Raw genomic sequence first — 25,759 nt, forward strand, 5'->3', positions numbered from 1 at the left:
TTTATCTAAATAACGATTTAACAGCACAACATACGCCTAAGAATGTGTTCAATTGTATATTAAGGCTTTATATAGATATATAGACCTTGTGCAATTTCCACTTTAACATAATCAATCAACATTGCAATCCATTTTATCACTCAATAAGTGCGTATGAATTTAGCCAATTGTTCACCAATTATTTCATTGTATTTCCTATTTGTTGATATGATCACAACTACTGTCTCAAGATTAAAAAACAGTTGCAACCTAGGTGTAAGTAACAAATTGATTGGCAAGGTGTTTTTATAGACGCTACACTAGCTTGGTATATTTTATTTCAACTATGCTTTCTAGCAAAGAAACAACTACTGCATGATATGTTCCCAGCTACTCACGATATCTTAATTAACAACATTGCACCTTTTAGACTTAAGTCGATAAGTATTCATCACATCCACACGAAATAACATTCAACACCTAATCCGAAACGTTATTATTTGTACCATTTCTATGTTCAAACATTTTTGTTTAACATGATATTTTCAGTGTTTGTTCAACTCATTAGTTTTGATTCTGCCTTTTGTATCATAAAACATTTTTTTCAAATTAATTTTCAAATTGATACGACCTAACAACCAAAATATTGGGTATTTGTCATAAGGGAGACATTTTCATCTTTAACAGTCCCTTGCCAATAAATGTCTTGATAATATCATTTAACCGACACATAAACACCTTGCACACAGACGCACGCCTTGTCATGTTTCATATCAACTCATTGCAATCACAAGAAACGACAGATAATTACAACCGCTCAAACAGTCCCGCACCATGCACACACTCTCATACCAAATTTCATGTTCCTGAGCACAAATACATCAACTTTCATGCTTCCACGGAATAATAAAAACTGGGACAGCATTCCTCCGTAGAGTCGCTCAAAGCAGCTGTCTCAACCTACAAATACCGTCATTAAATTTATATTTGTACATCGTGTGATCTTAATATATAAAAGAAATGTGCACTATTTAAAAATATTAGTACTCTAAATTTTAAAGAATGATCAAATTTCACTAAATACATTCTTACACTAATTCATGCATAGTACAAGTAGAATAAACTTCAACGTGTTGAAGGCCGTCACTACATGGACGACGGTCTATTCAAGGCAGTATAATCACACGTATACACCAATAGGAAATCAGCAATGAACGACGTGTTATTTTCGATGTTACAACCTGAACGTATTTTGCTTTGAACTTTTGTTGTACTTTTCTTCAAGGCATATTTTGAGTATGTATATTCTGAATAAGACTGACATTGTATATATCCGTAGGGTGACTGGCACACTTTTAGAAAGTTTCGTTTATAATATTATACAATATGGTCGGTTCCATATATTTCTGGTATGTGTCATAACATTTTATTCAAAACAAGTTTGCATTTTTTCATTCAAATTGCATGCCAAAATATCCTCCTTATGTTTCTCTTCGTCCAATCAATAACATTTATGAAAACCTTTATCAGATTTTTCTTGCATACTTTATGAAATAAACCGAAGTGTTAAACCTTACTTTTCCATGCTTATAGCGTTGCATTTTTATTCAATTTATTTCCTCAGATGAAGTTGAAAACCAAATACGAGAAAATAATCCTATGTCTGTTGACGTTACTGGGACAGTGAACAAGAAATCACAAAATACAGGTGAGATCACAAATCATTCAAATCTAAAAACAAAAACCACTTTGATGTAATTAGCATAAACATTACTTTCAAACATCAAAACATCAGAATTTCAATTCCATCGATTACTACAGTGACTTAAAGTTTGAAAATATAGTAACGTTTAATAGACAAAAGCCGAAAGGGTACAGCAAAATCCTGTTGAGTTCAACCAAGCATGAAATTTATGTACTGGTAATATAAAAACAAAAAAATATAAAGTATTCCACCAACCGGAACACTGGCTATTTGACCGATGGTATCCTCGCTGATTCAAAAGTATTAAATACAACAAACAAAAAAACATCATAACAATTATAAACAGATAAAAAATGGCATTTCCGCCGCACCTACACATAATTTATAATCATCATATCAACATGGTAATTAGTCTGATTAATTTGTTTGTTGAAAAAAGGTTTAAAATTGAACTTGTTTCAGTTTTCATTATGTGTTGTCTTAGGTTGTCTTAAATTGTTTCTAATTGCCCTCTACTTAGTAACGGTTTGACGAGTCAAACAATATCCAATTGATTTTTAAAATTTAGTCATCAAAACGACAGTTTTAGTTGATACAATACTCCAGGGCTCATATTTCCTGTCATGATTTTCTTGATAGAAGTTTCCGCTCACAAAAAAACAATCGAACCAAAGACAAAAGTGATGAAATTAACATCATTCCTTCGAAAAGTTTAAAGAAGCCATCATGATTGGTTTATCGTTTTGAAATATCTTTTCATGAAGACAATTGATATGTTCTAGAAATAATAACCACTGCCCTATCTCTTTTCTGCCAATGTGACCTACCGAATTAGACTTATTACCAAGTTTGTTCTAACATGAGCAACCCGAACAGTGCAACATGTGGATCAGGATCTGCTTGCCATTTTGGAACACCCATGATCAACCCTGGTAATGTTTTCTATATATGTTGTATTTTGTATACTGTTGTTTGTCTTTTTATTCTTTTTTGTTTTTTTGCCATGATATTGTCAGTTTGTTTGGCCTTAGAAGTTTCAATATCCCTTTGGTTTCGTTCTCCTCTCTAGCGTTTATAGGTAATGAACAAAAATGAGCGATCCAAAACAAGGTACCCACGCCATATCCTGTATGTGCCTTTTGTAAGACAAAAGTCTGTAACCCAGTTGTTGTTGCTGACGGTAATAACCATAGTTGGACAACAACTGTCATATTCCTGACTTGGTATAGGCATTATCGTAAGTAGAAATGATGGATTAAATCTGGTTTAATCAAGTTATCAAGTATCAATTTAGCATCCACTTTAGTTAAGTTCGCTTTTTCAGTGGATATACAAATTGGAAATCAAGAAACACAGATCAAGTCTTTGTCATTGTTTTCTCCCAATGTTGAAGACACTGTGACAATCAACACGATGTCGCCATCTGCAGGTAGTAGTAATATGATATGAATTTTGTTTGGGGAGTATTTAATGTATCAAATAAGGGCAACAGTAGTATACCGCTGTTCGAAATTCATAAACCGATTGAGAAAAAAAAACAAATCACAAACTAAAACTAAGGTAAACACATCAAATATAAGAGGAGAACTACGACACACAAGCAACACAACATTAAAATGTAACACACACAGAAACGAACTATAATATAACAATGGCCATTTGCCTTACTTGGTACAGGACATTTTGATAAACAAAAAATGGTGGGTTGAACCTGGTTTTGTGGCATGTCAAACCTCGCACTTTTATGGTAATGTTAAATATAACATTAAAATGACAATATCATGATAGGACTACAATACAAATAAATGGGAGAAAATATAGGACAGAGAAACACATGAATAATAGCTAACAAAAGGTGCCAGGTTTAAAATTTAATACGCCAGACGCGCGTTTCGTCCACACAAGACTGTCCAGTGACGCTCTGATGAAAAACATTAGAAAGCACCCCCCCCCCCCCTTCCAAAAAAAGAGGTACAAAAATGAAGAGCATAGAGGACAAAAAGTTCCAAAAAGTTGTGCCTAATACGGCACACATTCAAAGTTATTTACCTTTAATTATAAAAAAAAGATGAGGTACGGTTACAGATGAGATAACTATCCACAAAAAAAAATTCGAGTAAACGGAATATGATTAGAAATAGCTTCATATCACTGACTCATGCATATCTAAGTCGATGAAAATTAGTCACAATCTCAGTGTTTTTTTGTACTAGTATGGTTAAGATTCTTTTTGAAATTTTCAGTTAAAAATAAGTTGAATTCTAAGTACACCCCTTTCTTTAGTAGGTCGTTTTCTTATACTTTTATTTAGATGTGTTTTGAGGGGTTTCTATGACTATTTTTATGTTTTGATGTTTTAATTATGTACTCAACAGTCTTCAGTGATCAGGTATGCTGTTTCATTGTACTTTGGATAAATTGTATTGATTGTGTTGATATGTTGAATTAACCTCAACGGTATATATATTCAATTATTTGGCTTTCTGGAATCTCTGTGCACAAATCTTAAAATTCGTCATTTATGTTATGTTCATAAATACTGTATTTTTTCCTGTTTTAGCAATGGGTAATACACTATTGACCTCCATAATTAAAAATCATATTTAAAGGCGCAGGTAAAGTCATGTTTAAGGTTAACACGCGACATTATTTCATTCGTGATTAAAGAAGCAGTTACGTTATGGCTTTTTTAACCAGTGTTTCAAGTTCTGATTGAACATCCAGTGGCGGATCCAGAACTTGTCATTAGAGAGGGCACACTGACTGCCTAAAAGGGGACCCGCTCCGGTCATGCTTCGGTGATTCCCTATATAATCAACCAAACTTTTCCCAGGAAGAGGGGCTGGGCACATGGGCCCCTCTAATTCCGCCTCTGACATTTAAAAGTGTACCACTTTGTGGTGATACAGGTCGTCACGCAAGATTCTAGTACTTAAATTTACAGAAATCAATTCGGCGCATAACACACCCAAACCTAACGTGTTGATACAGTTATAATGGTCATCAATGCACATTTATCCCAATAACACTAACCTGACATTCCTTTCTATGTTAACAACTTTGCTATGACCTCTCAAAATAATTGTGTTTTTTTTTAATATGACGTGTTTTAAACTTAAAATAAAAGTGTATTTCTTGCCATTTTGCTATCAAAATTTAATTTGGTATTAGGTCTTAGCAAAACTCAAAAGATGAGTTTGTTTAAGTCCGTTAACGTCTATTCTTTTAAACTATAAAGGTTGCAGTAAATGGTTAAAATGGAAAGGGATACATGAAATATCTTTATATTACACTTTTTTGCAAGCTTGCTACCATGTACTATAATCTACTTATGGTACTTTTAAACAAAACATTTAAATGTCCTTGAGGGAGAAGAAAACTCAGATGGAATGAGTATAAAAGTAAAAATATGTGGTACGATAGACAAAAGGAAACTCTTCACCAGAGTCCAATTGAAATAGATGTTTACAACAGCTCCCAACAATGAGCAAAATCTATTTTCCATAGTCAGCTATAAAAGGCCATGAAAGTAGTGATGTACATGTTATACCATTTAACCCAGAAAAATAACGCCTTGATATCAATTCAACACAATAAACAAAACAAAATATGAGATAAAACAAACACAATAACCACCGAACAACACGTACAGGCTCTTGACATGAGCCAGGCACATGCAGCTGAGTAAATAAAGAAGACAGTGCAATGCACTATATCTTTTCATTTTGATGCTTCGTCATCAACAATGTCTTCGCAACACTTGTTGCTGTATGACATCATTGGAGTGAAAGCATCGAGTTCAGTATTAAGTTTGTTATCCGGATTTGTTTTCTCTAATTCAATATATGACCATTGAACACTGGTATACTACTGTTGCTTTTATCTATTACACATTTTTAATAATCAAGTTTTATTTAACATAAATCATATTCAATCATCGGGTTTTTTTTTTAACTAGGAAAAATGGAGATTCTTTGCAACCAATGTAATCATAACCTATAATAATATATTTGTAGTGAACCCCGAACCAACAGAGTTTTCCAGTACCGAAGGTGAAGAATTATCAGGTGATATTCGTATGTGAAATGTTGTTTGATTTTGGTATTGTTATGTTAAATCTCGTTTAATTTCTAAACGCCCGTTTACTGGACGTATCATTGAATAGCGTCGTTCGTCCGAATTCCTGTCTGTCTGTCCCCGTCTGTCGTCAACATGTTAAACTGTAACTCAATGACGCTGTAATCAACTTGCATGCACGTGAGCTCCCTTTTTTTTTTTTTTTTTTTTTTTTTTTTTTTTATAAATTTACGTTTTTTGTCCCCGACTTATAGAGTGTTTGTTATTTAAGAAAAAAAAAGAGGGGATTTTTATGTTTTTCGGACAGAATACAAAAATGATTTCAGCAGTTTTGATGAAATTCTAGTGAATTGTTTATATGTATTAAGTTTCTGAGTTTAATATGGGTTATGATATTTTTTTTTTAAAAAAATTTGCACTGTGTTCATGAAACTTTGGTGATTGGTACATATTTATTAGATTAACCTCGCTTTATCTTTATTTTTTTTTAAATTTCTTCTATTACATGGAGTTAAGTTATTTACTTATTGCAGTGGGTGCACAAGGAAAACATGAAGGCACACATGAGTCCTTATCATATTCGTCCTTTATTGAAGACACTGTGACAATGAACATGACATTGCCAAGTACAGGTAATGATAATATGATATGATTTGATTTTTTTGGAAAATTTTGTTTATTAAACATTTGCATTACATCAAGTAGAAGTATAAAGATACATGTGTATAATAGATTATTTTTTTTATATCCACATTTGATTCACGCCGACCCTACACTATTTAGTTTTACAGTATCTCTGAAGCTCTAATTTGATTGCTGACGAAATACATGAAATCAAGAGTCATTGTAACAGAAAATGCGGACACAAGACGGGTATTATTCAAAAATACGAAGTATACAGATGCAGTTCGAAATACAAAATATAGTGGCATATAAGATAAACAGAATGGTTACCTCCGGCTGTTTGAAACACACACAGAAATACATCATTATATGCGCACACATACGCAAAATAACAAATTACATAGATCAAATCGAGAAAATCTTGCGATCGCAACAACATTCAACAAAGTGAAACACTGTTAACTGTGGCTAAAGTATACACACCATATATGTATTATTATGCTTATCATATTGATACACCACGATCAAACAAAATACAGACACCATCAGGGATATATTGTACACGTAAAAGTACAAACACTACACGATAAGGAACAATATTGTAAATAGTGTGACCTCCACACCCACACAAATCGTTTAACACTCGTACAATCACCGGACAAACATGGTTAACAGTCCGGAAAAACATTGTTAATATATTTGATAACATTTCGAATTCAAATTTTAGTTGTCAGAATCTTTTCTTCTTTTTTACAATTTAACCACTATTTTAGATTAAGGGAAGTACTGGCACTCAAAAATACGTTAAACGACGCAACATCATCAAAATGATGGTAGCTTGTCAGAAGTTTCAAATCCAGTAGTTGCCATTTATTGCTAACTATCAGATTTTTTTCTCAAATTTGAGCATACGGTTTCTTTCAATTTTGCATACTTTATTAATATCTAATTATTGCAGTGAATGTACCAGGAAAACGTGACGGAACAAATGAGTCCTTATCCTTTTCACCCTCTACGAAGAATATTCTGACAATGAACACGATGTCGACATCTGCAGGTAATGAATAATATATTATATGAATATTTTTCTGGAAATAAAAGATATATCAAACATTTGGAGAACATTCAAGAAGAGTTATAGTGAGAATAAATTTTAATTGGGCATAAAGAGACATTGATTGCATGTATTCTAAAAAGTTAAATCACAAAAATACTGAAATCAGAGGAAAATCTAATCGGAAAGTCCATAATCACATCCCAAAATCAAGTAACAAAACCCATCAAAAACGAATGGGCAAGAACTGTCATATTCCTGATTTGGTACAGGTATTTTCAAATGTAGGAAATAGTGGATTAAACCTGGTTTTTAAGAAAGATCTTTGGATTTTGCTTACACCGTATATCGTTTCAATGCTATAACCAATAAAGAAAATTGATATTGTCTTAACATGAATATGATTCTTAAACCTTATTTTGTAAAGTGGTTTTTGTAAACAACTCGCGCCTTAATTCTAAATACGTGTTTGCCACACTGCGCCCAGATCTAATTCTATAAGAACAAATTTAGTATAGATTTAAGCAACAGTTGTTTATCGATGTTCGAATCTCGTAAATTTATAATAGATAATCACATATTTTGGACTGATATGTACGTTTTTGAATGGCCAATAATAGGCGGAAGTCAAGGTTGGTTATCAGCCCTCGAAATCCATATCGAACACCCGAGTTTAACTTCCAGTTACCTGTCAATCAAAATCTATTTGTAAACAAGTGGTCCGAAGCAGCTAGACGATAAGGAGAGATTTCTTAAATATCAAATGACGATGCATGTAAATTCATACAAAAAAATGAAAAATGAGAACACAATAAAAAGAAATTTAGAAAGTTACGAATCTGCTGTAGTAAAAAGAAATGTAAAAATCCGTAAGTTTCCGTAAAATATTGACATCATACAGACTTTAGAAAATATTTGACGCCACAATGGAAAAGTGATTGTTGTATGACATCGAAAGTTCAAGCGGAACATATTTCAAAATCATAGTATGGTGTATTCTTCCACAGAATTATTTAGAAATGTAATAATAAACGTCGTTTAAAATTTATAATTCTGAGAATTAATTTATTTATTGTTAATTATTTGTTAAACCTTTCACAAAAGTTAGTTTATTCACTGTGATACGATTTTTTTTAACTCACTATGATACATTTCTTAAGTTTTTTTCGCTAATTGTGTTTTTGAATTTTTGTTGAAAATATTAAACATAATTTGGTATATGCTTTCTTTTTTCTTTTGCTTGAAAAAATGTCATAAATAGATCATTACATGTCATTTTTCATATGGTCCGTGGTATCAGCCCACGACCCTTATCAAGTCCTCGGGCTAAAGCCATCGGCTTGACATGGAAGTCTAGGGCTGATACCAGGGCTAATATGGAAAATGCCATGTAATTGTATCAGATTATTACATGGCATTTTTCATATAGCATGAATTATAAGCCCTGGTATCAGCCGTAGACTCCAGTATCAATCCAGAGGGCTTGATATAGCTCGAAGGTTGATACCAGGGCCCAATTACGAATAAATCAGCATGTGCAATATTGATAACGTTATACTGTCGATATAAATGGAGTTAATATAACAGGGCCAATACGAGAAAAAAATACAAGGGCCAATACTCTTCGAGTCTAGGGTCCAATACAGCTAACATCGAATCTATAACAGGACCAATACAGAAACAGCCAGCTAATACCTCTATATTATTGGCCATGCAAAAACCGGCATATAAGTACAAAATGTGTGATAAAAAAAATGATAACCTCAAGGTAACGACAATAACTGAGGTAATAACATGAGCTCAAAACGTTGTTAGAGTGGGTGCGTCAATAGAGTAAGCCACTATTTTGCTATGTATTCATTATTTGCATAAGTATGGAATCCACATTCGGTCAAGATGTCATAATCGGAAATAAAACACCATAATACAAACGTACATCGATGTAATGTCTCAAAATCTTTCGGAAAAGCAAGTAAAAAACATAAACATAGTCGTGAAGTTGATAATAAAAAAAAGTTCTCTTAGTGACCAAAAAGACGATCATGTAAAGAATATAACATTTGATGGTAAACTGGAATGTTTAACAAAGATGTATTTTAATACTTCTTGTTTTTTAGGTATCCGGATTTGTTTTCTCTAATTCGATATATGACCTTTGAACACCGCTATACTACTGTTGCTTTCATTCATTTCACATATTCTATCATCGGTTTTTTTTTAACTAGGAAAACTGGAAATTCTTTGCAACCAATGTAATCATAACCTATAATAATATATTTGTAGTGAACCGCGAACCTACAGAGTTTTCCAGCACCGAAGGTGAAGAATTATCAGGTTTTATTCGCATATGAACTGTTGTTTGATTTTGGTATTGTTATGTTAAATTTCGTTTACTTTCTATACGCCCATTTACTGGACGTATCATTGAATAGCGTCGTTCGTCCGAATTCCTGTGAGTCTGTCCGTCTGTCGTCAACATGTTTAACTATAACTCAATAACGCTTTAATCAACGTGCATGCACGTGCGCTTCCTTTTGATTTTTAAAAAAAATTACGACTTATAGTGTGTTTGTTATAAAAGAGGGGATTTTCATGTTTATCGGACAGAATACGAAAATGATTTCAGCAGTTATGGTGAATTTCTAGTGAATTGTTTATATATATTCATGTCGGCTCCTTTTCAATATATTTTATATTTCAGACTTTAAGTTTCTGAGTTTAATATGGGATTTTATATTTATTTAACATGATTTGCACTGTTTTCATGAAACTTTGGTGATTGGTACATATCTATTAGATTAACCTCGCTTTATCCTTATTTTTTTGAATTTCTACTGTTACACGGAGTAGAATTATTAACTTATTGCTGTTGGTGCACAAGCAAAAAATAAGGACACAAATGAGTCCTTATCCTTTTCATCCTTTATTACAGACACTGTGACAATGAATACGATGTCGCCAACTACAGGTGATGATAAAATGATATTAAAATTTTTTATATATATCCACATTTGATTCACGCCGACCCTGCAATTTTAGTTTTACAATATCTCTGAATCTCTAATTTGATTGCTGACGAAATACATGAAATCAAGAGTCATTGTAACAAAAAGTGCGGACACAAGACGGGTATTATTCAAAAATACGAAGTATACAGATGCAGTTCGAAATACAAAATATAGTGGCATATAAGATTAACAGAACGGTTACCTCGGGCTGTTTGAAACACACACAAAAATACATCATTATATGCGCGCAGTTACGCAAATTGACACAGATAAAATCGAGAAAACCTTGCACTCGCAACAACATTTGACAAAGTGAAACACTGTTAACTGTGGCTATAGTATACAAACCATATATGTATTATTATGCTTATCATATTGTTACACCACGATCAAACAAAATACAGACACCATCAGGGATATATTGTACACGTAAAAGTACAAACACTACACGATAAGGAACAATATTGTAAGTAGTGTGACCTCCACACCCACACAAATCGTTTAACACTCGTACAATCACCGGACAAACATGGTTAACAGTCCGGAAAAACATTGTTGATACATTTGATAGAATTTCGAATTCAATTTTTAGTTGTCAGAATCTTTTCTTCTTTTTACAGTTTAACCACTATCTTAGATTAAGGGAAGTATTGAGACTCAAAAATACGTTAAACCACACAACATCATCAACATTCCTGTAGCTTGTCAGAAGGTTCTAATCCAGTGGTTGCCATTTATTGCTGACTGTTATAATTGTTTCTCAAATTTGAGCATACGGTTACTTTCAATTTTTCAAATTTTATGAATTTTTACTATTTGCAGAGAATGTACCAGGAAAACGTGAAGGAACAAATGAGCCCTTATCCTTTGCACCCTCTACGAAGAATATTCTGACAATGAACGCGATGTCGACAACTGCAGGTAATATATAATATATTCTCCTCTTATATTTAATGCGTTTCCCCCGGTTTTAGTTTGTTACCCCGATTTTGTTTTTTATCCATGGATTTATGAGTTTTGAACAGCGATATACTACTGTTGCCTTTGTTTATATAATATGATTTTTTTCTGAGATTTATCAAACATTTGGAGAAATATAGTGAGTACACTTCAAATGTGGCATAAAGAGACATTGATTGCATGTATTCTAAAAAGTAAAATCACAAAAATACTGAAATCAGAGAAATATCTAATCGGAAGTCCATAATCACATGACAAAAGTCAAATGACAAAAAACATCAAAAAAGAATTAACAAGAACTGTCATATTCCTGATTTGGTACAGGTATTTTCAAATGTAGAAAATGGTGGATTAAACCTGGTTTTAAAGAAAGATCTTTGGATTTTGCATACACAGTATATTGTTTCAATGCTATAACCAATAAAGAAAATTGATATTGTCTTAACATGAATATGATTCTTAAACCTTATTTTGTAAAGTGTTTTTTGTAAACTATTTGTCCTTAATTCTAAGAACATGTTTGCCACACTGCGCCCTGATCTCATTTTATAAAAACAAAAATTAAAATAGATTTAAGCAACAATTGTTTATCGATGTTCGAACCTCGTAAATTTATTAAAGATTATTTCATGGCATTTTCCATATAGCCCTGGTATCAGCCGTAGACTCCAGTATCAACCCAGAGGGCTTGGTATTGCTCGAAGGCTGATACCAGGGCCCTAATACGGATAAATCAGCATGTGTAAAACTGAAAACGTTCCACTGTCGATATAAATCTAGAGTTAATATTGCTTTTCGAACATGGCCAATACGAGAAAGAAAACCAGGGCCAATACTCTTCGAGTCTCGGGTCCATTACAGCTAACCTCGAATCTATAACAGGACCAATACAGAAACAGCTAGTTAATAACACTCTATTATTGGTCATGCAAAAACGGGCATATAAGTACAAAATGTGTGATAAAAAAATGATGACCTCAAGTTAACAAAAAATAGTGATCAAGAAGAAGTTCATGTTAAGTATATAACACTTGTTGTTTGTAATGTTTAACAATGATGTAATTGCTTCTTATTTTTAAGTATCGCACTTTCATTTGACAGGGAATGTCACTGACGACACATATACAACAAAAAGGGCAACTAGAAATGGTTCTCTCCAGAGGAGATCAGTGTTGCTATGGAATTTTGGCTGCTTTATAATGTCTGTTTGGTCTTTTTCTGCTTAAAGATGTTTGATCAATATAAAAGAGATATTGTACCAAGAAGAAAACATTTGCTTTAACTTTATTTATTTTTAGCACTAGATAAAATGATCACAAAATTTATTTGATTTCTTTGATTTTTAAAGAGTGAAGTTATCATGATTTGATGACAAAAATCAACAAGCTGAATACTAGAAATTTAATATTTTTTTATTTTCAATGTGTCAATCGAAGCATTTATCTCGGATTTTATGGACAAATGACTATTTAGATATCCTTGTGAAATTTCTATTTCTATTCACTAGTACTGGATTTATATAAAACAATGAGAGAATATGATTGACAATAAGAAAATTATAGGTCTAGCTATCTTTAGAATCAGGTTCAATCCACCAAGAAAATGCATGAATCAAGTCAGGAATATAACAGTGGTTATTCATTCGTTTGATGTCTTTTTCTTTTGATTTTGCCTTTTGATTTGGGACTTTCCGCTTTGAATTTTCCTCGGTTCAATACTTTTGTGATTTTACTTTTACTTGCTCAACTATAACAATAAACATATAGCATAGTCAGCTATTGAATTTTGGGTCCTCAATATTCTTCAACTTTGCACTTGTTTGGATTAAAGGGAAACTTCGCAAAAAAATCAAAAATTGATATTATGTCCATTCTGTATAAAAAGGCTCAAATTTATAGATATTAAAGTTTTATTCCGCTAGATAAGAGATCAACATCGATTTTAAAATTTGAGTATCAATTTTCTACGCTCCGCCATCTTGTCATCTTCTACGATTATAATCACGATATGTCTATAAAACACAAAGGACCAAAACTACAGTAACCGATGTAGTCGTAATTGCGTGTCGATATCTTGTCAATCGTACGATTGTTTTATCTGACTAACTATAAACTTGATACGGAAAATGTTCTTATTTTTTTTTTAAATGACCATTATTATATATCTGTTATTTTTAAACTGTTAATATTGGAATTAGTTAAAGAGTCACAGTTCAAATAATAAATAAGTGTTCCGTGAAAATTGTTTTCAAAAATCTAATTCGTTCATAATTCTTTAAAGTAATAAACTTTATTCAAATAAATTCGGATCTTTCCTCATCTGATCACCAGCATGGCTAAAGGTATTACTCCCAAAGGTATTGTGAGGGTGTGAGGACTCAGGTGACACGTCCGGGTATTCAAGCGATTTCCTGTCGGGCCTGCAAGTTCATGCATCGTTTCACTTCTGTAGGTATTGATCAGTGTACACGGCAGACTTATAACTTTCCATTTTGAACTATCAGGTGTATAATACACATCTCTGTCTTGTGTGTCCGAAAGTGATATGATGCCAATAATTTAACTCGTACGCTTGTTTATAAATAACATTTCTGGTGTAAAGAATATTATTTATGAAAATATAAAAAATACCACAAAAAAAAAAAAGATTTGAAGAAATAAAAATCTATATACATATTTTTTCCGAGGGTTAATTTGGGAAAATGTAATTTGTCAATTATAGTAAAGGACAGACTGGTACATACCAAAAATATTGATTTAAAAAATGTACGCACTTGTCGATGTTGGCTTATACGCCTGGATAGAAAGTTACGGAACTATAGTGCAATTTAAAATATATACATGTATCAGACTATATTGTATACCAAAAGAAGAAGAAGAAGAAGAAGAGAACCAGTTTGATTTAAATACAGGTCGATATATATCTTGCTTTGGTTCATCGAAGTTATGAACATAGTAAAATCCCAGTTTAATGTATCAATTAGATTGTTCTCGAATAAAGGAAGAAATTCGTCATCATCACAATTGTTCCGACATTCATGTAAAATATATGCAACTGGACGTACACTAATAATCCCAAAGGGGTGTGAGTATTTTCTAGGAAAACTATTGAGTATTAAAGTTTCAAATCAATTTCGGGATTTATTTTCTTTCTTGCCGTGATATGATAGCAATTTAAAGAATAAACTGCTTGTTCGCTTTAGTGGTATCAGAGACATGTATATATGTCTCTGGCGGTATTCTTGCCAGTTGAACAGCCTTATAAGTTACATTCAAAAATAGGGAAAGATGACATAAAATTCGCTGTCTTTTGTTTTTGAACATCGTTGGTCAAATAGATAGAGTATTATACGTTGTGAGACGAGGACTATTTCAACAAATACTATAAATACAAGTGGAAGTTTTCGTTTTTTGCAATTTGAGAGTAAATGATGTATCAAACGTTCAAGAATACGCATGTAAAATGTGTCACTGGATATAAAAAAAAATCAATTTCAAAACCTACTTCCGTATGGAACTTCCCCTTTCAGTGACCTGCAAATTTAACAGATGATACACTTTATAAGATTTGCATGTCCAACAACGACCCACTACTCTACATGTGTTACTGACAGCCTAAGATAGTAATTCTTCTGTTAGGTCAATTCTCTTTCGAACAATACCAGAAAACATGGAAAATAAGTTCTTTAAATTTTGACTCTGGAATTAACACCATTTTTTCGTGCGACAAACTTTATTTCTGGCGATGAGCAGACATGGACGGAAAACAATAAACAGATAGGTTTAATATTTGTTCATTCATTTAACATGTATAATATGAATACGATTGTACTTAAAAAAAACTTATATAGTTAGTTTCAAGAACAACCGGGTTCAGACAAACTGTTATGAAATCGATGCTGTTACTTATGCATTCACCCAATTCAATATTACGATCAAAGAGAGTAAATTAGTGGCAACATAGACATTCCGTTAATAACGGCATAAGTATGCAGTTAGTACACGAACACCAATCTGTGTTTTAAAAACTAGCGATGGTTGCTAAGGATATCTTGATTTCGGGAACTTTCTGCAGCTTCCATTTTATGGAGCTCTTCTTCGGTATACCCTGGCTCTAGTGCGTACCCAATATGACCATACTCGTCAAAATCTGACTCTTTTGACTGACTGGAACCACTGTTATAGTACTATCATTCTCCGAACAAGATATTTTTATTTATGATTTTATGATAAATTTTTGGACCATATATAAACTGTTCTATAAAAACAAGCACGCAAAAATCATAAGATAGAAATATAAGTAATATGTGAGTAAAGTTAATTGAATCATTTAAGTTAATATCCTTTGGGCTCGAATGTAGTTAACTAATAAATGTGTTTTATAGGATAGCTCAAATCCTCATCCAAATAATATAATCTAGTATATGTAATAAAACCCTACCTACTACACCGAGTTTTAATGCCAAGCGGTAGACATATTTTAGGTACCAATTAAGTAATTGAATGAGTAATAGATAACAATAATTAATCATGAATGTGCAAAGATTTAAAAACAAAAGTATTTTTTTTTTATTATACTCCGCTTCGGTAGATTTATCTACATATCTTCAGATAGTTTCAGATATACATTAATACATGGCTTTCAAAAGTCTAAATGTAAGTGTTCTCGTACATTTTTTGCCTAATAAAGAAAATCAAAATGCTTTGGTAAAGCTATTTCTAATTCCCCCTTTTTATTGAGACATACATCAAGGACAAGAGGTGTATATCATTTCATTCTGACACATAAATTAAGTTTCCCGTCTTAACCGAAAATTGTTTAAATTTTATTACTTAGTAAATTAATTTATTTGAATTGAAATAAATGATACAGCAAATATAATTAAATAATTCCACGGCGATCTATTTTTATTTGTAACAAACTTAAAACTTGAATTGGTATTATAGATGTGTATATTGAATGCTCCCTTGTTTTATAATCCACTGATCCGAATAGACAGTCACACCTGGCAAGGTGTGCCCTAGAGGCGTGGTTAAATACCGAAGTGCAAATAACAATTTACCTTTCAACAAGCCATCTAAGAGTATTCAATTTGCCACAGAACCGTGAATACACACATCGTATAAATCTAGTCAAAGCAGAGATAGTAAAAGGTCAATAAGAGTACACCAACATATTGTCTTTACAGATTATTGTACTTTAATTTGTCCACCTCATATATCAGTCCGAAAATGCATTAATTAATAAATTTATAACTTTTTTGGTTGTCTACTAAAATAATTCGAATATATACGTTTAACATAGAAAATTTATCTCATGAATGTGTACAATTGCACGTCTGTGCGTCTTATCTTCTTATTATCGGATGTTTATTAGATAAACCATAAGTCATCGGCGCGCTTACGATTACGTTTAAATATCATTAAAAACCAAGACTTTTACTGATTGTATTTTAAATCCCGGCATGCAAAAACCAGGAGAAAACGTCACGACCTACAGGAAGTAGTTAAAAAAATTTCATTAATTGTTGAATTTCTCCTTTATTACTGGACATATAGCGATAAAACTTTGTGAATATATATATTTTGTCATAATGAACATATTTAAACCATAAGTAAACAATCGCGAATTTTCCCTTTAATAACTATTTTGATCTGAGCGTCACCGATGAGTCTTATGCAGACGAAACGCGCGTTTTGATTATAAAAATCATAATCCTAGTACCATTGATAGCTATTTACACCACTGCGTCGATGCCACTGCTGGTGAAGGATATCATGTTTACAAAAGTATGATATTTTCCAAATTCTAACAATTTCCTTATCCCAGGCACAGATTACCATATCCGTATTTGACACAAAATTTTGGAATTTCGGGGTCCTCAATGCTCTTCAACTTTATTCTTGTTTTATTTAATAACTGTTTTGATCTGATCATTACTGTTAAGTCATATGTAGACAAAACGCGCGTTTGAGGTCGAAAGATATGTATTATTTTTATCATGCTAAAGCGAGAGTGCTAACTGTATCCATCGATAAACAAGGTCCAGGAAAAAATACCGAATCAGTAGCATTGACAACCTATGATACTATTTTGAATGTCCATCTGGTATCTTTCGCTCCTCTTTCATCAACATTATGTTACGTTCGGATAAAGAGTATATCTGTTAAAATTTATAATACAAATTCTGTTTGTATACTAGACCAAATGTCATTGTTATCACTTTAATGATTGTCATTAATTACTGACATCTTTTCTATTTCAAAAGTCTGGATGTTCATATTTGCTGTCAGATTTCCTCACCAATTCTATAACACTACTTCTGTACTCGTTAAACACGTGTCTCAACGTCCTTACAAATTGCAAAGAGATAAATCAGAATTGCCATGTATAAGTGATGCATATGTATCAGTTCATTACAAAATCGACAGGTTTGAATCAAGATGAGGGGATTTGCTTTAGTTTCGCATCCGTATTTTTAAGTCATATATATCTAAAGTGTGTTCATTTCACTCTTGACATTTCGGACTTTCTGACCATAATTATTGCAAGACAATATATTGACTACAGAAGTTGAAAAAAGACATGTAGACACCAACAAGTATAACGCCCAACCACCATATATTAAGATATCAATATATATATAGCATAGCAAATTCTCAATAAAAAAACAAACAGTAAAGAAATCATAACCTTCTTTGTTAAAGAAGAAGTTGTTGATAAAACAGTCAAATAAGTATGGTACTGGTTATAGTCGTTTTGCTTTTACTAATCACTCTTTCGTATTACATGTTGTATTTTGTTATTGGTTACATGTGATTCTATTTACGACATTTATCGACGGCGTTGAATCTTATAGAGTTCATAACTCTGATGATAATCAGTTTTGCAAATTTCACTTGTATATCCATGACAATGACAAGACTTATAGAATATATGCTATATACGATCATTGGACGACACAAAAAAGCAATAAGGAGTAAAACATCCGACAAGTATTTTTGGAATAATAACCTTTGGATGGTAAAACTGATGACCAAACATTTGGACAGCCTTACATATACATATTGGAGGAGGAAATACAGTGCAAACTGTATCCATCAATATCCAAGGTGTTTCATAAAAAAACCGACTTAGAGGCATTGACAGTCTACAATATTGATTTGGAATTTGTTTCTCTTGTGATTTAATGACAATATCTAAACAAGTTCATCCTTACTTTTCAAAGAAACCAGAAAGGTTTATTCTTTATATGTGATCAGGCATGGACACCTTTTTTTTAAACATTAAAATAAAAAATTGAGAAAAAAAGCAAGAAATTTTGACCTTATAACTTAATTTTGAAATTTCGGCCAATCATTTGCCGATAACAGTAATTACACTGATGAGGATAATATGTGTTACGCAATCAGTTGGGAAATTTAAAACTTGAAAAAAGAAGAGAAAAATATATTCTTTGATGGTCACTAAACTCGGAATGGCAGCCGTAAATTTTCTTGGACGATAGAGTCTGATTTTTCATAAGTTATCAGAAACGTTTTAAATATGAAAAAAAATCCCAACTTTTCTGCAAGTGTAAATCCACTGAGCCCAAAGTAGTACGTACATTTGGAGGAAAAATGTAACAGAAACACAATCCACAAAAAAATATAGACGTAATAATTGTAAAGTAAGCAAAACAAAAGAACGCCCTGTTAAAACTTGATAATTCTACCTTTGGTATATTGGTATAAAAGTTAGTTTTGGGATGGGATTTCTTTACTTATCTAATAACCAACAATGGTTTTTTTTTTACCAACTCTTTCAATTGGGGAGAATTCTCTATTGAAACATGTATATCAAGTTCCTTTACACAACGTAACATGAAAATTGTTTGGAGGGATAGTGTTTTTTAGACTATATATTGTAAGGGATGTTTAGTGAAATAGTATGAGTAAGTAATATCTGATACCACAGCGCTCAGCAACATATTTGTATTTTTCCCTTTTAAGTCAATGAAGTTCATTTCGGGCTTTTTTCAAAATTATAATGAAAAATGTAAAATCACAAAAATACTGAACTTAGAGGAAAATCAATTCGGAAAGTCCATAATCACATGGCAAAATCAAATAACAAAACGTATCAAAACGAATAGACAAGAACTGTCATATTCCTGACTTGGTACAGGCATTTTCAAATGTAGAAAATGGTGGATTAAACCTGGTTCTATAACGCTAACCCTTTCACTTTAATGACAGTCTCATCAAATTCCGTTATATTTACATTGATGCGTTAAATAAACAGACACAATAAATAAAATAGTCAAAATATGGGTACATCAGTCATCATCGTATATCAATTTTGAAAAGAACAATTTAACAGAACACAAAAACATCTACTATCTACGAACACATTCATTGATTTGAGTGTCTGACGTCAGAAAATTTTACACGTCACATAAATTTGTCGTTCAATGTGCATACAAACGATTTTAAAATGTTTAATAAGCAGTGTTAGCATACAAGGTTAACAAATCAAAAATATGTAAGAATACATTTCAGAAATAGACCGAAATTTAAACTAGTCCAAAAGTAGAATTTAAAAGAATCCACAAATTGTTAATTCCACTACGCGATTGAATGATTTTGACGTTTGTGGTTCAACTTTTATAGTAATTCATAATAGAAATATATCATAATGACATATAATAGAACAATATCATACTGACGGGATCTTTTAAAGTACAGAGTCACGTTATAAGAACAAAAGAAATACAAAAAGTCGCATATACAAAACAAACCACCAAAAAACGAAAGCCAATACAAACACATTCACGAGATGTATAAGTACCGAGCAACGTCAGACGAATATCACATAAAACCATTCAACAGTAAAAGTAATATTAATAATAGAACAAAGACAAATGAAAAAACTATAAAACACGTTGTTAAGATGATAAACAACATCAGTACGCAGAATCTATACATCAAGACCATCGTGTATTATTTGAGAAGTTGATACGGAATATTCATCAACAAGGTCTTGGTTCCTTCCGATGAACTTTTTTAGAAAAAGGACGAGACGTTCTTTGACATAACCCTGTTTCATCAACTTTCTACTCAGACACTGAAAAGTATAGGTGATCATCCTTATGTCATGCTATAGTTTTAAGGCAATTTGCCGTCTGTGTATTAAAGACAAATTCCATTTCATCTTAGTGTGTCCGAAATATAAGGAACTTAGAGTAAAATTCATAAAGAAATATTACTGGTCTAAAACAAGTATGTTTAATATATTTGGATAAGATTCCACAGAAAAGGAACAGGTTTGGTATTTGATAAGAGGAAATTAAATGGCTGAAATCACGGCCGACACTCGGCTAACCGAGAGATTGGTCGGTTAATCTATATTGAGTATGCGGCTATATCGGCAGTGGGTCTGTTAATCGGGTTGGCTATACGTCTGTTAAGAGTAAAACGCACAATTTAATGTTAAACTCGATCAAATATACAGATTTTTTTGGCATATTATAAGAATTAAATCAAAAAAAGAAAAGTGTCTGACAAAATGATATCTATCAAAGAACATTTTCCACCTTTAAAAACATTTCATAGTCTGCGCAGTTTTCAGTAAAAGTAAAAGGCGTCGCGCAAGTATGTAGTATTTATGATTACACGCATAGCAATTTTTTAATAAAAGGCGAAACAAACAATTTTAGATATCATTTAAAAGACACAAAATACTACTTTGGTTCTTAAATATAAATTGACATTAGTAAATATTTCATAATTGTAATATAACGTGAGTAATACCACGTTTTAGTGAAAATTATGTGAATAAAGTCTGTTAATGGGTTGGACAATTGAAATTGTGTCAGTTAAGAGTTATTTAGCCACGAAAATAGTTGTGCTACCTTTATATTTTCCCATTGAAAATGTTAAAAATGAGATGTTCTTGAGTAAAACAAAATATTGTAAGGGTTCCGCGGAACCCAGTGTCTCGCCTACTTTTGCTGTAAATCGCAGGCTCAACAAAAATGAGGAAAAAAATCAATAAAAATATTCCTCTTGATACTATCTTATGATTGTAAGAAGCTTCTGTCCAAGTTTAGTAAAAATTTAGGATAGTGAATGAATCTAATAAATGTTTTGAAAACTTTAACTGCAGACTGTATGTAATGTTAACTGGAAGAAAATCTAAGTCCATTTAAAAGTAAAATACAGAATAAATGGAGTTATCTTTTTACAATGTTTACTTCTGGATACTATCTTATGATCATAAATAAGCTTCTGTCCAAGTTTGGTACAAACCCAGGATAGTTTAAGAAAGTTATTAAATTTTTTAAAAACTTTAACCACAGAGTGAATGTAATGTTTCCCCGCAGAAAAACTAAGTCCATTCAAAAGTAAAATACGGAAAAAAATGGATTTACTTAATTACAAAATTTACTTCTCGATACTATCTTATGATCATAAACAAACTTCTGTCCATGTTTGGTACAAACTAAGGATAGTTTAAGAAAATTATTAAAACTTTAAAAACTTTAACCACAGAGTGAATGTAATGTTTCCCCGCAGAACAAACTAAGTCCATGATTTATAAGTAAAATACGGAAAAAATGGAATTTTATTTTTACAAAATTTACTTCTGGATACTATCTTAATATGATCATAAACAAGCTTCTGTCCAAGGTTGTTAGAAATCCAGTATAGTTCAAGAAAGTTATTAAAATTTCAAAAACTTTAACCACAGAGTGAATATTTGTGGACGCCGCCGACGACGACGACACCGACGACGACGGAATGTAGGATCGCTTAGTCTCGCTTTTTCGACTAAAGTCGAAGGCTCGACAAAAAATAATAATACGATGCAACACTATCCTTCCAGTAAAATCATTTTTATTTTGACTTTCTTTGCATTTTACTCAAGAGTGTGTCACTTCAATATAGCGTGATCTGGGTTGGTCGCTGGAATATGCATGAATTTATTATTAACGATTTCAATCAGCCTTAATTTTTGTGTCTGCTCAAAGTAGCATGTTCTCAAATCCGATTGAACGTGTCTTTCTAATACAACACAGGGTACATATATAACGTGTTGTCGTTTTCATATGCACATGACATTTGTCACTGGACGTTTAGGTGGTACCCAACACTACAGGGAGATAACTCTGTAAAGTCAGTGATACGTTTCAATTACGTTGTGTTGTAAAGGGAATAATAAGCTTCTCGAAGATCAAAATTGGAGTTTGTCAAACTGCTATATAACCAGTTAATTTTTCTCACAAAACGGTTGGTTCAAATTTTTTGAAATTTTTATATTTCTGTTAAAGGTTCAAATTAAATACTTTGTCAAAATTTTATCCAAATTAAACGAACCACATTGATTTTAGTGAAAGTGTTCGGTACCACCTTAATCCTAATTCCTCAGCATCATCCAATTGTTTTTTTTTTTCTTGTCTTAATTAGTCATCTGTTGTTTACAAATCATTCTAAAGAAGTAAATGGAAAGGAGCGAATGCAGCTACATTTGGTTGTATTAAAATTTAATTCATTTTATTCCGTTTAGTTCCTTTTCTACATATGTGCATAACTGCAGGTGTCCACATGTAAACGTCAAGCATTTGTCACCAATATGAGTACATCGCAATCCGTTACTGTTTCAACACCCAGGGGGGTTTCATGTCTTTATTCTTAAATAATTTGTTTTCTTCTCTTTTTTAGCAATGCATCACTCTCTACTGTCCTTATCTTTTATTTTGTATTCTGCATCTCCATCCAGATTCTCGTGTATACCATGAGGGTACGGATTGGGGGGTGTTGTTTATTTCTGTATTCTTTAAATGGTTATGTTACTTTTCTCTACATTTTATTTATCTTACACATTATTCTTTCTCTATTCTTTATATTGAGGCATCCCAATATACTGATGTTTAGTTACATTGCGACGTTAATCTCTGATTTATATACTGGTTACCAATGTAGATGACAAATTGGTGTCATTCATGACAATTTAACAAAATCCACCTGATATATTCGACCATTCTCGGATAAAATCAATTTTACTTTAATTTTTAACACTTTTTGAAACCATTTTTATCAATTTTCAATATCCGTTGCCTACATTGTTATTGTTCATGTGTTTTGTTCCGTATATTTTATATTCCATTGCTCATGTTTTGTTTCTGTATATATTTTATGTTCCATTGCTCAAGTGTTGTTTCCGTATATTTTAGCCGCTCGTCTTGAGCCTACCAAATGAACACACCATAAAGTAATAAAATTATACTTTTATTGTCATTCATAACTCTTAACAGACTAATTAACAGACCGGGTTTTATACATCCGACCCATTAACAGACCAGGTTTTTAATAAAGAATGATTTATGTCACCAAAATACAGATTTTCGTGTAGATTTTTCACAAAATGATATCAATTTGGTTAACACTTATTATGCCTGTCTTTTTTCGATGTTCAAAATAGTGCATGCAAGTAAATTCAACCCAAGTGTCATTTTGTGTGTGTAAAATGTGTATAAATTTACTGATGAGTAATTTGCCTTTTCATTTTATAGATCGTATATAGAAGCTAGAAAAATAATAATTACACCACTGGATTCAGTACATTGAATAGTTTTGTCAGACATAAATATTTTTTATGATAAACATATATTTGAAAGGTTATACAATGAAACATTCTGAGTTTTCAATGATTTTCTCGATAACACCTGATTAACAGACTTTAGCCAACCTGATTAACAGACCCACTGCTGATATAGCCGCATACTCAATATAGATTAACCGACCAATCTCTCGGTTAGCCGAGTGTCGGCCGTGGAATTTAGAAATAAATATGAGAAGATAGCCCTAGGAAAATGAATAGACAAAACGCGGACAATTTTGTGTACTCATTTACGTGTTACCTTTTATGGACTACATTCGTGACTGCACATATCCGGGTTTTTATAGTTTATTTCTTGAATAAATAATATGTTTTTTAATACCTTTCTCTTGCGATTCGCCTTATATGATTAGTGGTTGTTCACTATTTAATCTTTTATTCGCTGTATCTAATCATTTTGCCTTCTTTTAATTGATAAGTGCATTTTGAGACTTTTATCCATATAATGCAAGGTAAAATATTTTGCCTCATAATGCCCATTTATTTTTTCATATAAGTCTTAATAGCTCATGAAAGTTCATTTACCAAAATTTTAGAAGATTCTTAATTTTTCTTTCTTTTGTTTTGAGACCCAAATAATACAAACGCAAATATAAGGTAAAAGTCCCAGTCAGCCTTTTCCCGCCATATTTTAAATCTCAAATATCTCGAAAAGGAGGTCCATGACCTATCAATATTTCTAGCTTATTTTTATCCTTAACGAATGCTCTAACAGCTTATAGTATCAATTTCAAATTCTTAATTTATTAATTTTTACCTAACCTCACCTAAGTACATCCTTAAAGGCAGATCATTGAGAGCTTCTATTTATAAACAAATACGGAGATGTGGCCTTTTGACAATTACAGATTTATAAATACAGAACAAATGCTGTGAACATTAATAGAATAACGCACGGATCTGAAAGTCTTATTTATGGAACGCAAAATTAAAAAATAAATATGCATATGGCTAAATGGCTAGTTTTTGTTAATATGAGGCAGGCATTACCTGTGAATGGGGACGAAGTCTGTATGAATTATTTTTTTTTGTAACTTACATATTTGTTAAAAAAAACAGAAACGGAAATACCGTAAAGTTTCCGATTTTGGTTCTGTTGTTAGGGATGTACTTGTGACGTTATTTAAGTTATGACATTATGTTCAATGTAAACAAAGAAACGCATGTCTACCAGGTAACGTTAATTCATATGAAAGACAAAGAATTATAAAATTGTATGCATTGGTTTTAAAATGATTAAATAAAAACGAGTCCTTAACCAATTCAAATATCTCAATACAACTCCTAAGACACTATTCTCCTTTTCTTTTAACAACATAAATCTTCAGAGATGTTGAAATAAGAACGAGTCCTTAAGCAATCCAAACAATATTCAATTTGGCACAACCACGGTCTCGGAATAATTTTGGGGATACTCAATGCGTTACAAGGGCAGCATGTGTAGCATTTCGTTTGGGCAATGTAATAATGAATTTCATCCATTCTTTACTTGTCACAAAATAATTACCTGAGTTCTCAGGCAGCCCTGAATAAAATGGATAACTGGGCAGCCCTCTCGTCGGGTGAACGAATCATTTGTTTGTCCATTTAACAGTTCTTTTGGATACATGTTTTAGTGTGCAAATGGTTTTTTCACTCGAGGTTATCCGTCTCAGGTGGCAAAGTGAGCCCATACCCTCTAAGCATGGGCTG

General features: G+C 32.1%; 1 protein-coding gene and 1 long non-coding RNA gene across 2 annotated transcripts in view; one reads left to right on the forward strand and one right to left on the reverse strand.

The window, feature by feature from the left end:
• Window positions 1-25,759, reverse strand: part of LOC139493162 (protein TFG-like) — a 195,476-nt gene that overhangs the window by 121,596 nt on the left and 48,121 nt on the right. The gene's annotated exons all lie outside the window — the stretch shown is intronic.
• On the forward strand, window positions 10,369-12,698 carry LOC139492314 (uncharacterized). The gene is made up of 3 exons (XR_011656787.1): window positions 10,369-10,407; window positions 11,270-11,368; window positions 12,509-12,698. It is a non-coding gene; the product is annotated as an uncharacterized lncRNA (long non-coding RNA).

Source organism: Mytilus edulis, chromosome 10 (genome assembly GCF_963676685.1).
Source record: "Mytilus edulis chromosome 10, xbMytEdul2.2, whole genome shotgun sequence".
NCBI lineage: Eukaryota > Metazoa > Mollusca > Bivalvia > Mytilida > Mytilidae > Mytilus > Mytilus edulis.